Genomic DNA, 10,031 nt, shown 5'->3' on the forward strand with positions numbered 1-10,031 from the left:
GCGTTACTGCACCTGTTTCACAAATGACAGCTACGCCACCACTGGTTTATATACAATCCTTGTGGACCCTGCCCCTCAAAAATGTATACTTCTGCCCACGGTTCTGCGTGTATCGTTTTCCTCGTAGAAACCCACAGGACCGCAGCTGCCTTGCTAAATAATTTACATTCAGGGCTCTCATCGAGTAATCCAAGGCATCTGTTTTGCTGCTTTTCTGTTTTTCTTTTGGAGCAGAATTGCACAATAGAGAATAGTTTCTGTTTGTGCAGCCGGCATAAACATCTATTGTACTAATCGTGAGGCACAGAGGGGCGAAGCTCATTTAGCAACTGAATAAAGAGTATTTGATTTAATATACTAATATGCGGCCATGCGCATAACCGCTTTGTACCGAGACAAAATGAACGTAGAGCACATTTACTGATGCTGCATTAGTCAAAGTATGCAATGCCCTTCTGTGGTGTGAACCACATGCCCTTGTGGGTAGCGAAGTAATGCGCGTATGATTGTACAAATAAGTAGAAGAATACACAACGCAAAGATTACAAAGAAGCCGCACAGTACAGTTAGTACTGTCTTTTTAAGGGTGGTTTGCTGCATGTTATTGTAAAGACAGATTTGTGTTATCCCAGAAAGTTATTATTATTTGTTAGGTGTGGTTGTACTTGAATACTGTAGCCTCATTTATGAAAATTGACGCATTGCTGTGAGAAAACAGCAAAGTCTCACATTTCATTGACCCCTCCTTGCGACAACAATGATGATTCATATTTACAGAATGACGCATCATGTTGCACTGACGTATCTGTAGGCACAAAAATGACGCATTGCTGGAGTATGTCACAAAAGTGACACAACTACAGCAATGGGTCATTTACACATGGGCAAGTCCCATGTTAAATGTGCCTGCGTCAGTTGATGCATTTGCATCTCATAGATTTCACTGCGTCACTTCTACGAGGCTTACTTGCGTCAGAAGGCCCACCCTGCATACATTATACCTGGTGCAGGTATAATGTTACGCAGGGGTTTACAAAGTGACACATCTATCTAGATGTGTCACTTTGTAAATATGACGCAACATGGCGCATTTTTTTACCCTGCTGGTGCATCAAACAGAGTGATTCATCGGCAGCACAAAAGTGACGCAAGGGGTCATAAATAAGCCCCTGTGTTCCCCATCGGACATGGAATCTTTCATATTTGTTAGAGGTCCTCACATTTAAAAGGAGCAGGTTTATCTATTTTTTTAACAGATGGGTAATTTTGTACAGTTTTGAGATTAGAACAGACCCCCCTCCCCCCTTTGAATAGGAAACACTAAAACTCTCATTTACACACAATATTCCCCCAAATCCTGTAATTCCCTTTATTTCCCCACAAATTATCTTCAGCCCCCTCCATTAATGGTAATTGCAGGGTTGGAAAATAACAGAAAATATTCTGGACCATTTGCAATGAGGGCCTAATTTGTTTGATGAGAAAAGGGTTGCCGATGAAGCCCTAACTTTAATCATGAAATCATGGGCATAATAATAATTAGTGCCTGATCATCAGTTTGGAGGACAGGGTCCCTCCATCCCGAATGTGACTGATATTCCGTCCGCCGTATTACAATTCTGTAATATTCTATGGATCTTGTAATAGGGAGGTCGGGATATTGGTCAGGCTTGTGATGGAGTAACCCATCCCCCCAAACTCTTAATCAAGCCCTCAGATTTTTGTGATTTTGAATGGAACAAAAAGTGGAATTTTGGCCAAAATAATATTTTAGCATTGTCTTTTTTTATTACAGCTTTTTCTCAAAAAGAAATTGCAGTTTTAGTGACCAACTTGATTAAGCAGTGCGGGATGGGGGAGTAGTTTATCAATTGGATTGTGGCATTGTTCCTTCCCTAAGAATAGAGACTTTGAAGGTGAGCAGCTTTTGAATTAATTTGCAGTATCTGCAGCTTTTTGCTCGGATTGTTATTGAATCAGGTGATTAAGGGGTATGTTTGCACCTGCAGGTTTTCTGTAATTTCATCAAGAGGCCTCTCCGTATTAGAGATACAGGGGACATTATAGCTAATCCTGCACTTGGAAGTACCAACACAGTGGGAATCTGTATTTCTGTAGTCTGGTATTACATCATGATTAGAAGGGATCCCTAAAAAAATGAGGAATATCCCAAAAAATCATGCTTTCCCTCATTCCACAGCTTTTGCCTCATGCATATTTCTGCTGGTTCGACCTGCTACAATATGTTTGGAAACAAAAAAAGGTTAGATGAGAAATGCTAGGATTACTTACTGGTATACTTACTGGTAATACGATTACTCTGAATTCTTCTCTCGCCGTGATGACTTTCATTGTGGGGCCTCTGTGCCTCCAATCAGGAACAATTCCCACATATAATATTCCCTCCTGCTCTTCCTACTTCCTGTTCCATACCAAACCCAAATGCCATATGGTCAGGGCTGGACTGGGAACAGAAACCGGCCCTGGCAAACTGCTCAGCCGGACCCTCCCTGGGGTGAGGGGGAGTGCAGCCAAGCAGTTTGCAAGGGCCGGTTTCAGTCAATTTTGTTACAAGGGGCGACATTGCTGACCCTGGTCACAGAAACGGCCCCCAGGGTCCCAAAACCGGTCTGCCCTCGTGGCCTACCAGGGAAACGCTGGTGCCCGCTATGGCCAGTCCGGCCTGCATACAGTTGGACTGGCCAAAAAGGGTGCTATGGAGGGCCTGAGTCATCACGGCAAGAAAAGAACTCAGAGTGCTAGTATTGCCGGTGAGTAGTCACAGCATACCCCTTTGTCTATATTGCCATGATGACTCGCATATTGAGATGTACCCAAGCCAATATGCAGACCAGAACAACTGCACAGAATATGCATACTTGAGTTTAATCTAGAAGCAAAAATTGTTACTACACAGAAGCCAGCAACTTGGAACCCAACAAAACCAGAACGTCCATGCCATGGACTACCCGATAATGAGACACAAAGGTAGACGGAACTGCCCAAGTGGCAGCCCAACTGACCCACAAAGGAGCACCCTGCACCTCATCCATGGAAGCAGACATGCCCCTAGTAAATTTCCCCTGTGTCACAAAAGTAGAAGACAGACCAAACTGCTTTCATGCTAGTAGAATTCCGGACTTGACCCACCTAATCAAAGTATGAGTCTAAGGCTTACCCCCCCTTTTGAGGCGGGACCAAAGTTAACAAAGCGGAAGAGACCCCAAACTCCTTCACCCATTCCAGGAAGATCAGAACCTACCTCCGTATATCTGTTGAATGTATCTCCACCTCCTTTGGAGACTGAGAATCCAGACAAAACACCTGTCCTGTGTCCCAGTTAGGCCCAGAGGGAAACGCTGTAATATTTACATGTACACAGGTTTCGTCCTAAAGTTGCCTTCACTCTCACACAATGACTTTTGCAACACATTTGCAACCGTGACAGTGCAGATCAGGTTTTAGGAAACTATACTTGCCAAGAGCAAACTTCGCACACACGCTATCATACCTTGTACATTGTGCAAATATGATTATTTGTTTTGTACATATGCTGACAGAGCTATAACACATAAACCATGGCGGACTGACTACGATCTAAGCCCAAGGCAGGATGCCTTTTGTTCTAAATAAACATCTGTTTCTGGGTGTTTGGCAGATGAGAGCTTTTCTGTCATTGATGAGGTGTCAACTTGCCGATGCTTCGACCCAGCATCCTGCTGATATCTCTGTGAGGGGTGTCCAGTTTGTTACCACAATGGGGACCTATATTCTTTCCCTTCAGGTAATAGGGGTTGGATCATACAGTAATGGGATTCTTGGCAGAGAACACACACACACACACACCCCCTAGATACTTAGGTTAGGGGACTCGTAGTAGGAGTATGCCAGATTTTTATATTGTTTAATATGCATGCATATTTGGATTGATTCAGCACGATGATGGAAGTTTTTATTCTGTTCACATCCCTAATACTTCTAATAACTTTCATTTGTTTCTATCTATTGATCATTGCAGCACAAATATTTTATACAATAATCATGTTGATTCAATTAATATTGAAAAAGTTCCACTGTGTATCCCTAGTATATTTATCTTTGTGAAAAAGAGCACAAGTGAATGAGCAAAAGGATACTAGATATGTTACCATTATTCCTGAGGGATCAGGGATGTCCTGTTCAGTGGTTGCCAGAACCATTAGCTACATGCTTAGGGGGCTTCATAGCGGTACTGTGAGCTAGCCGGCCTGTAGGACAACAGATCCTGAGGGGGTGCATGGAATCAGTCTGGCACCATCCAGACTTTTAAGCTGTTCACAAATGTGCAATTCTATTGTAGAGTAGAAACTACACAACACACCAGAGGAATCACTTCCTACTGATGAAACAAAGAATTCACCTTGGGCATAAATCCAAAGCCCAGCCGAAAAAGGCCTATCCTCAAACACACGAAAGACAACAAGCCAAATTCTCCCAGCCAGTGAGCAGAAATGACATCCAGCAAAACAAAAGGCCTTCAAGGTCAGAATATGTAACCCCACAGATGTCAGAGGATCGAATTGTAGATAATGGAGAGCCAACAACACCAGTAGCAAATCTACAGACTGACACCACCTGGGAGACCAGACGGAGATTGGAAACATCTCAAAGATTCTGGAAACCAGACCTTGATGAACACCTCCCACCACCCCCTGGAAGACTGAAAAGCCTTACTTGAAGGACTCGAACCCAACTGAAAACAATCCTGGGGAAATTTCAGCACCTCAGGCAGAGAAACAGAAAGAGGAAGCACATGCTGTCGATCACACCAAGCCTGAAACTTCTTTCAATGCCTCGCATAAGAAGACCTGGTAGACAAGTGTCTGTACATCTGCACAGAAGAGGAGACAGAGGCAGAGAGACCCTGTAACATTAAGCCTTCCTGCTCAGTTGCTAAGCTGTCAACTTGAGCCTCACCATGGAGGGCATCTGGAGACATGGAAACATAAGAGGAGTCAAAACCAACAGAAACTTCTACTCCGGACCCACCTTCATCTCAATCAACCAAGGAAACCAGATAGAGCAGGGCCATGCAGGAGCCAGCAGACTAACCTGGGCCTTCTCCCTCCGAACCAGAAATCACAGGATCAAAGGTATCAAGATGAAAGCACCTATCAGGCCCACACATCAAAGACATTTCATGGTATCCATCCCTGATGGCGACTCCTCCCGCCCCCGGGGGGGAGGGGGTGTGCCAGATAGAAGTGTATTGCCAGGGTTCGCACACCGGTCCTCTTGGGGTTGACCCCACAACTGACCCACGTTTGCAAATATTTGTCAAGAAAGACAAATGTACTGGGATGATGGAATTTCCCTGCTCAGGTGATTGGCCTCACAGTCCAGAGCCCCCTGAATAAAGATGGCCACAGTTGACTGTCTGTAATTTCAGATCAAATATTGCTTTGGGTTCAGTGACTAGGGCTCCGTCCATCCCGTCGATTGACATATATGACTTGGCTGTGGTATTGTCCGTCTGGATTATGAAAGCCCTGTCCTTCAGATAAAGGGAAAAATTTAGGAGAGCCAGACAAATTACCTCCAACTCCCTCCAGTTGGAAGAAGGGTAACTCTGGCATAGCTGCCACACTCCCCGGATCATTAGAGTTCATGACCAGGCCCCTAGCCACTGTCGCTGATGTCATTCATTTTGATGACAGGCTCTGGATTCAACAAGGAGAACCCCCTGCAGGATGTTGGATGGAAGGAACCACAACTTCATGAGAATATTGAGGTGCCACTGAGCCGAGGGCACCAAGAACACCATTGCCACCACATCGCCTTGTACCCTGATCCAAAGAGAAAATGGCTGAATGGGTGCTTACCGAAGCTCCAGCAGATGTGACTGAATCTTCAGCACCCTCCAGTCTGTCAATGTCACAATGTCCAGATCCATCTGAAACTGGGCCCCAATGAAGATGCAATACTGAGAGGGAGCCAGGTAGGACTTTCTCGCATTCACTAAAAAGCCATGAGACAACAGTATATCCAGTGCTGTCTCCACATGTGAACAAGTTCGGGGAAGAGGTGATTCATTGACCAAACAGTCATCTGAATACAGGAAGATGGCATCCCCTGCAGATGAAGAGCCACCATCAGAGGGGCGAAAACCGAGTTACACACACGAGAAGCAGTCTTCAGGCCAAATGAGAAGATATGGGATTGGTAATGTGTTTCCCCACAGCAAACCTTAGAACCTTCTGATGCCTGGGGTGAACAGGAAAATGTAGGTATGCATCTTGGAGATTTATTGTAGCCATGTCATCCCGCAGAGACATCCGTGAGAATGAGCTATTGGAGAGAAATCACCTTGAATAGAATTGTCACCACCCATTTGTTAAAGTGCCTTAAATCCAAGACAGGCCAAAGACCCCCGATATCTTTTATACTAGGAGCATGATAGAGTACACCCCTTGACGGACCTCATCCAGTGGTACCAGAATGACTGCCCATTTCTCCAAAAAGTCCTTGATCCCTTGCAACAGCACTATCTTCTTTGCCAGATTCCTTGGGACAGGAGTAGGGATTCACCTTGTACCTGGACAAAGTATTGTATTGTATTGTATTGTATATAGTTCTTGTATATTGCAACTGCCACCCTACGGGTATCCTGGCGCTTTTTGAGAGAACCTAATCATATGGAGCCGGCTGATGGCAGGGCTGAATAGTGGGTACTGAAATCTCACATTTTGGCGAACAGCCAGGTCTTTAGGCTCCTTCTAAAACCTATCAGGGAGTCGGCTTGCCTGATGTTCTGGGGCAGCTCATTCCACAGCCGGGACGCTACTGTGCAAAAAGCCCTACCTCCCATCCTAGCTCTCTTGAATCTGGTAGTTGTTGCTAGACTCAGACTAGAGAAGCGAAGAGGCCTAGTGGGCTTGTACAATGTAAATCTCTCCTGCATTGGTAGTGCAGTGAAGTGCTCTATAGACAATACACAGTGATTTAAATGTGACTCTGTCCCTCACGGGCAGCCAATGGAGGTCTCTCAGAGCCATTGTGTAGAGTAGCTACGTGGCCTATTAAGTGCCAGCTTGGCCACAAAGGTCTGGACTCTCTGCAGTCCTTGCAAGATATATGAGGGGGCACCTAAATATAGGGAATTGCAGTAATCCTGTCTGCATAAGATTATACTCCTTACCACCAGGGGCCTGGTCTCGACGGGGAGAAGAGGGAGAATCTGCCTAAGTGCTTTTAGCAGATCAAAGCAGACGCTGATAGTTTTGTTAGTTTGCAATTCCATTTGAAGATCTTCATCAAACAGTAATCCCAGGTTACGCACTGTCTTAACTGGGACACATAAATCAGCCCCTGGGGAGAGCCTAAGCTGACACTGTGGCTGCTGATTCAATTTCGCAGTCGAGCAGTAGACTATCTCCGTTTTCCCCTCGTTAAATTGTAGGGAATTTGCATTGAGCCAACCAGAAACCCAACACATGCATTCCTGGAATGTGTCCATAGACACTGCATGTTTCCCTTCGAGGGAAAACACCAATTGGGTGTCGTCAGCGTAATTAATCAGGTCGATCCCATAAGATTTTATAATGGGGATCAAAGGCCGCAAATATATGTTAAAAAGGATAGGGCTGATCGCCGAGCCCTGTGGCACTCCATGGTGAACCAGGGATTTAGGAGAAGCATACGGAGTCATGGTCACTACCTGTTGTCTACCTGACAGGTATGATTGTAGCCATGTCAGAGCTTTGCCCTTCACGCCCAGTTTCTCCAGTCTGCCTAGCAGGACTGCGTGGCTTACCGTGTCGAATGCGGCCGACATATCCAACAACACTAGTATTGATGAATTACCATTGTCGGCTCGCATTCGCAGTGTGTCCAGCATGGTAGCCCACGCAGTCTCTGTCCCATGGCCTGGGCGGTACCCAAACTGATCCTTATCCAGTAGTCGGTTATCTTCAAGATAGCTCGACAAAGATCTACTAACAGCTTTTTTCAGGATTTTTATAGGGTAGGGCAGGAGGGATATAGGCCTAAAATGAGCTGGGATAGTTGGGTCCAGTGAGGGTTTCTTAAGTAGGGGAGTTACTGTTGCCTGCTTCCATATTTCTGGCACTACTCCTTCCTCCAGTGACTGGCAATAGATCAGTCGCATCCAGGGAAATAGCTCTGGCCCATACTCCTTACAGATCTTATGAGGAAGGGGATTTAAGGGGGAGCCAGAAGACACACTAAGAGCAAGGCTGTTAAAAAGCTCTTCTGTGAGAGGTTGAAAACTCTCAATAGATGATACTGCCCATGGTTCCTCCTCGACAGTCAAAAGGAGAGTGTTGTGACTGCTGGCTTTATCCTGAACAAGTCCCCCCACGATTTTGGCAATCTTTTCTTCAAAGAAGATAGAGATTTCGTCACAGAGCATTTCTGTTGCAACCACCCTGTTGCTCGTGCAGTCCGGGTTGGAGAGGTCCCTGATAATATTAAAGAGAGTTTTTGTGCTGTTCGGTGATTGAAGTATAGAAGTGGCATAAAAAAGAGCTTTTGATTTGACGATGGCCCCTTTATATTTATTCTGCGCTATCTTTAGCAGTCTCTCATCTGACTCTAGATAGAGTCTTCGCCACTTCCTTTCTGCCTGTCTACACTGATTACCTAGTAATTTCAGCTCCTCACTGAACCAGGGGGCTGACGGTTTCCCTCTATTCCTTATCTTTTTCAGGAGGACAAGTTTATCAAGGGTATCAGTGATATAATTACAGTAGGCAAGATAATTCTGACCCACCGAATTTCCCGGAGCAAAAGGTGTCTGATTGGTGAAGGTAGGATCCGTTTAACTTTTGGTAGTTTAGACCAGTCTCTTCCCATTCGGTAGGTTGCAGGACAGGCATTTCTATTTACATGAGTGGATATAGTGATCTTAAAGTGGATTAGGGAGTGGTCAGTCCACCATTGGGGTAGTATGCCAGTCACCTCTGTCTCAGTCTGATTAGCAAACACAAGATCCAACACATGTCCACTAAGCATGGGCGGAAAATCCGTTCCGCTCGCGAATTTTGCGGATTTTCGGTAAATTCGCAATCCGCGAACGCTCGCGAATTTACCGAAAATCCGCAAATTCACACGCAGCGGATTTTTTTTTCTTGGTGATACAATTTTGCGGCGTGCGGGTTAAGTTCGCAATTGCGAACATGTAGGTGCAACAATCTTGCACTCGCGAAATTACAAAAATTGCAATTCTGCACAAGAAATCCACTAGCAAGCAGCATAGACCTTCTGAAAATGATGATTTTTATCAGAATAACTCCTCAGGTTGACATTTGCCTGCACTTTTTTGGATTTGAGGCCTTTTGACTTTCTTTGGATCACTTTTGGATTAGAAATCAACTTTCACAAGTAAGCTTGTTTGGGGCATTACAGTTGCTATAATGCTGTTCTGCAGAAAAACGAGGATTGCAAAAGTGAAAGTATTCAGCAGGTTCAAAAGTTCAAACTCATCATTAGTAACCATTCCCTGTAGTGCTTCCTGACTGGGGCCCCTCCAGAGTTCAGTTGCTAGTTGCAACAATTGTATGACCCTGCTCTGACCCTCCAGCAGGCTCATTGAATAGCTACAAGTAGGCCACAAAGGTCCTGGAAAAACAATTGCACTGCAACAGAAAGCAAATTACAGATAAGGAAGCAGGTGCCAGACTGGAATTTTAAAACAGTGACACATTAATAAATCAACCCCAAATTAATTCATGTCAGTTGAAGCAGGGCAGGTGTGCTTGCTTTTTCCGCCCATAACCTACAGTGATGATGAACCAGAGGGTGGCATTGATGTACCAGAGGGTGGCATGGGTGAAACAGAGGGTGACAGGGGTGAAACAGAGGGTGCTGGGAACCTGTGATGATGAACCAGACGTAGAAACAACATAATCGCGACCGTTGCGAGCCGACATGTAAGTTCGCAATTGCGAACTGGTACAAAACCCTTGCGAACTGGCAGAAATCCTTGCGAACACAAAAAAAAATCTGCAAATTCGCGAGAATTCGCAGATTTT

The 10,031-nt window shown here is 45.1% G+C and overlaps 1 pseudogene; it reads right to left on the reverse strand.

Annotated features, from left to right (window-relative positions):
* Window positions 1-4,932: 4,932 nt before the first annotated feature.
* On the reverse strand, window positions 4,933-9,012 carry LOC147702214 (uncharacterized; annotated as a pseudogene).
* Window positions 9,013-10,031: the final 1,019 nt, after the last annotated feature.

This window comes from Lissotriton vulgaris, chromosome 7 (genome assembly GCF_964263255.1).
Source record: "Lissotriton vulgaris chromosome 7, aLisVul1.2, whole genome shotgun sequence".
NCBI lineage: Eukaryota > Metazoa > Chordata > Amphibia > Caudata > Salamandridae > Lissotriton > Lissotriton vulgaris.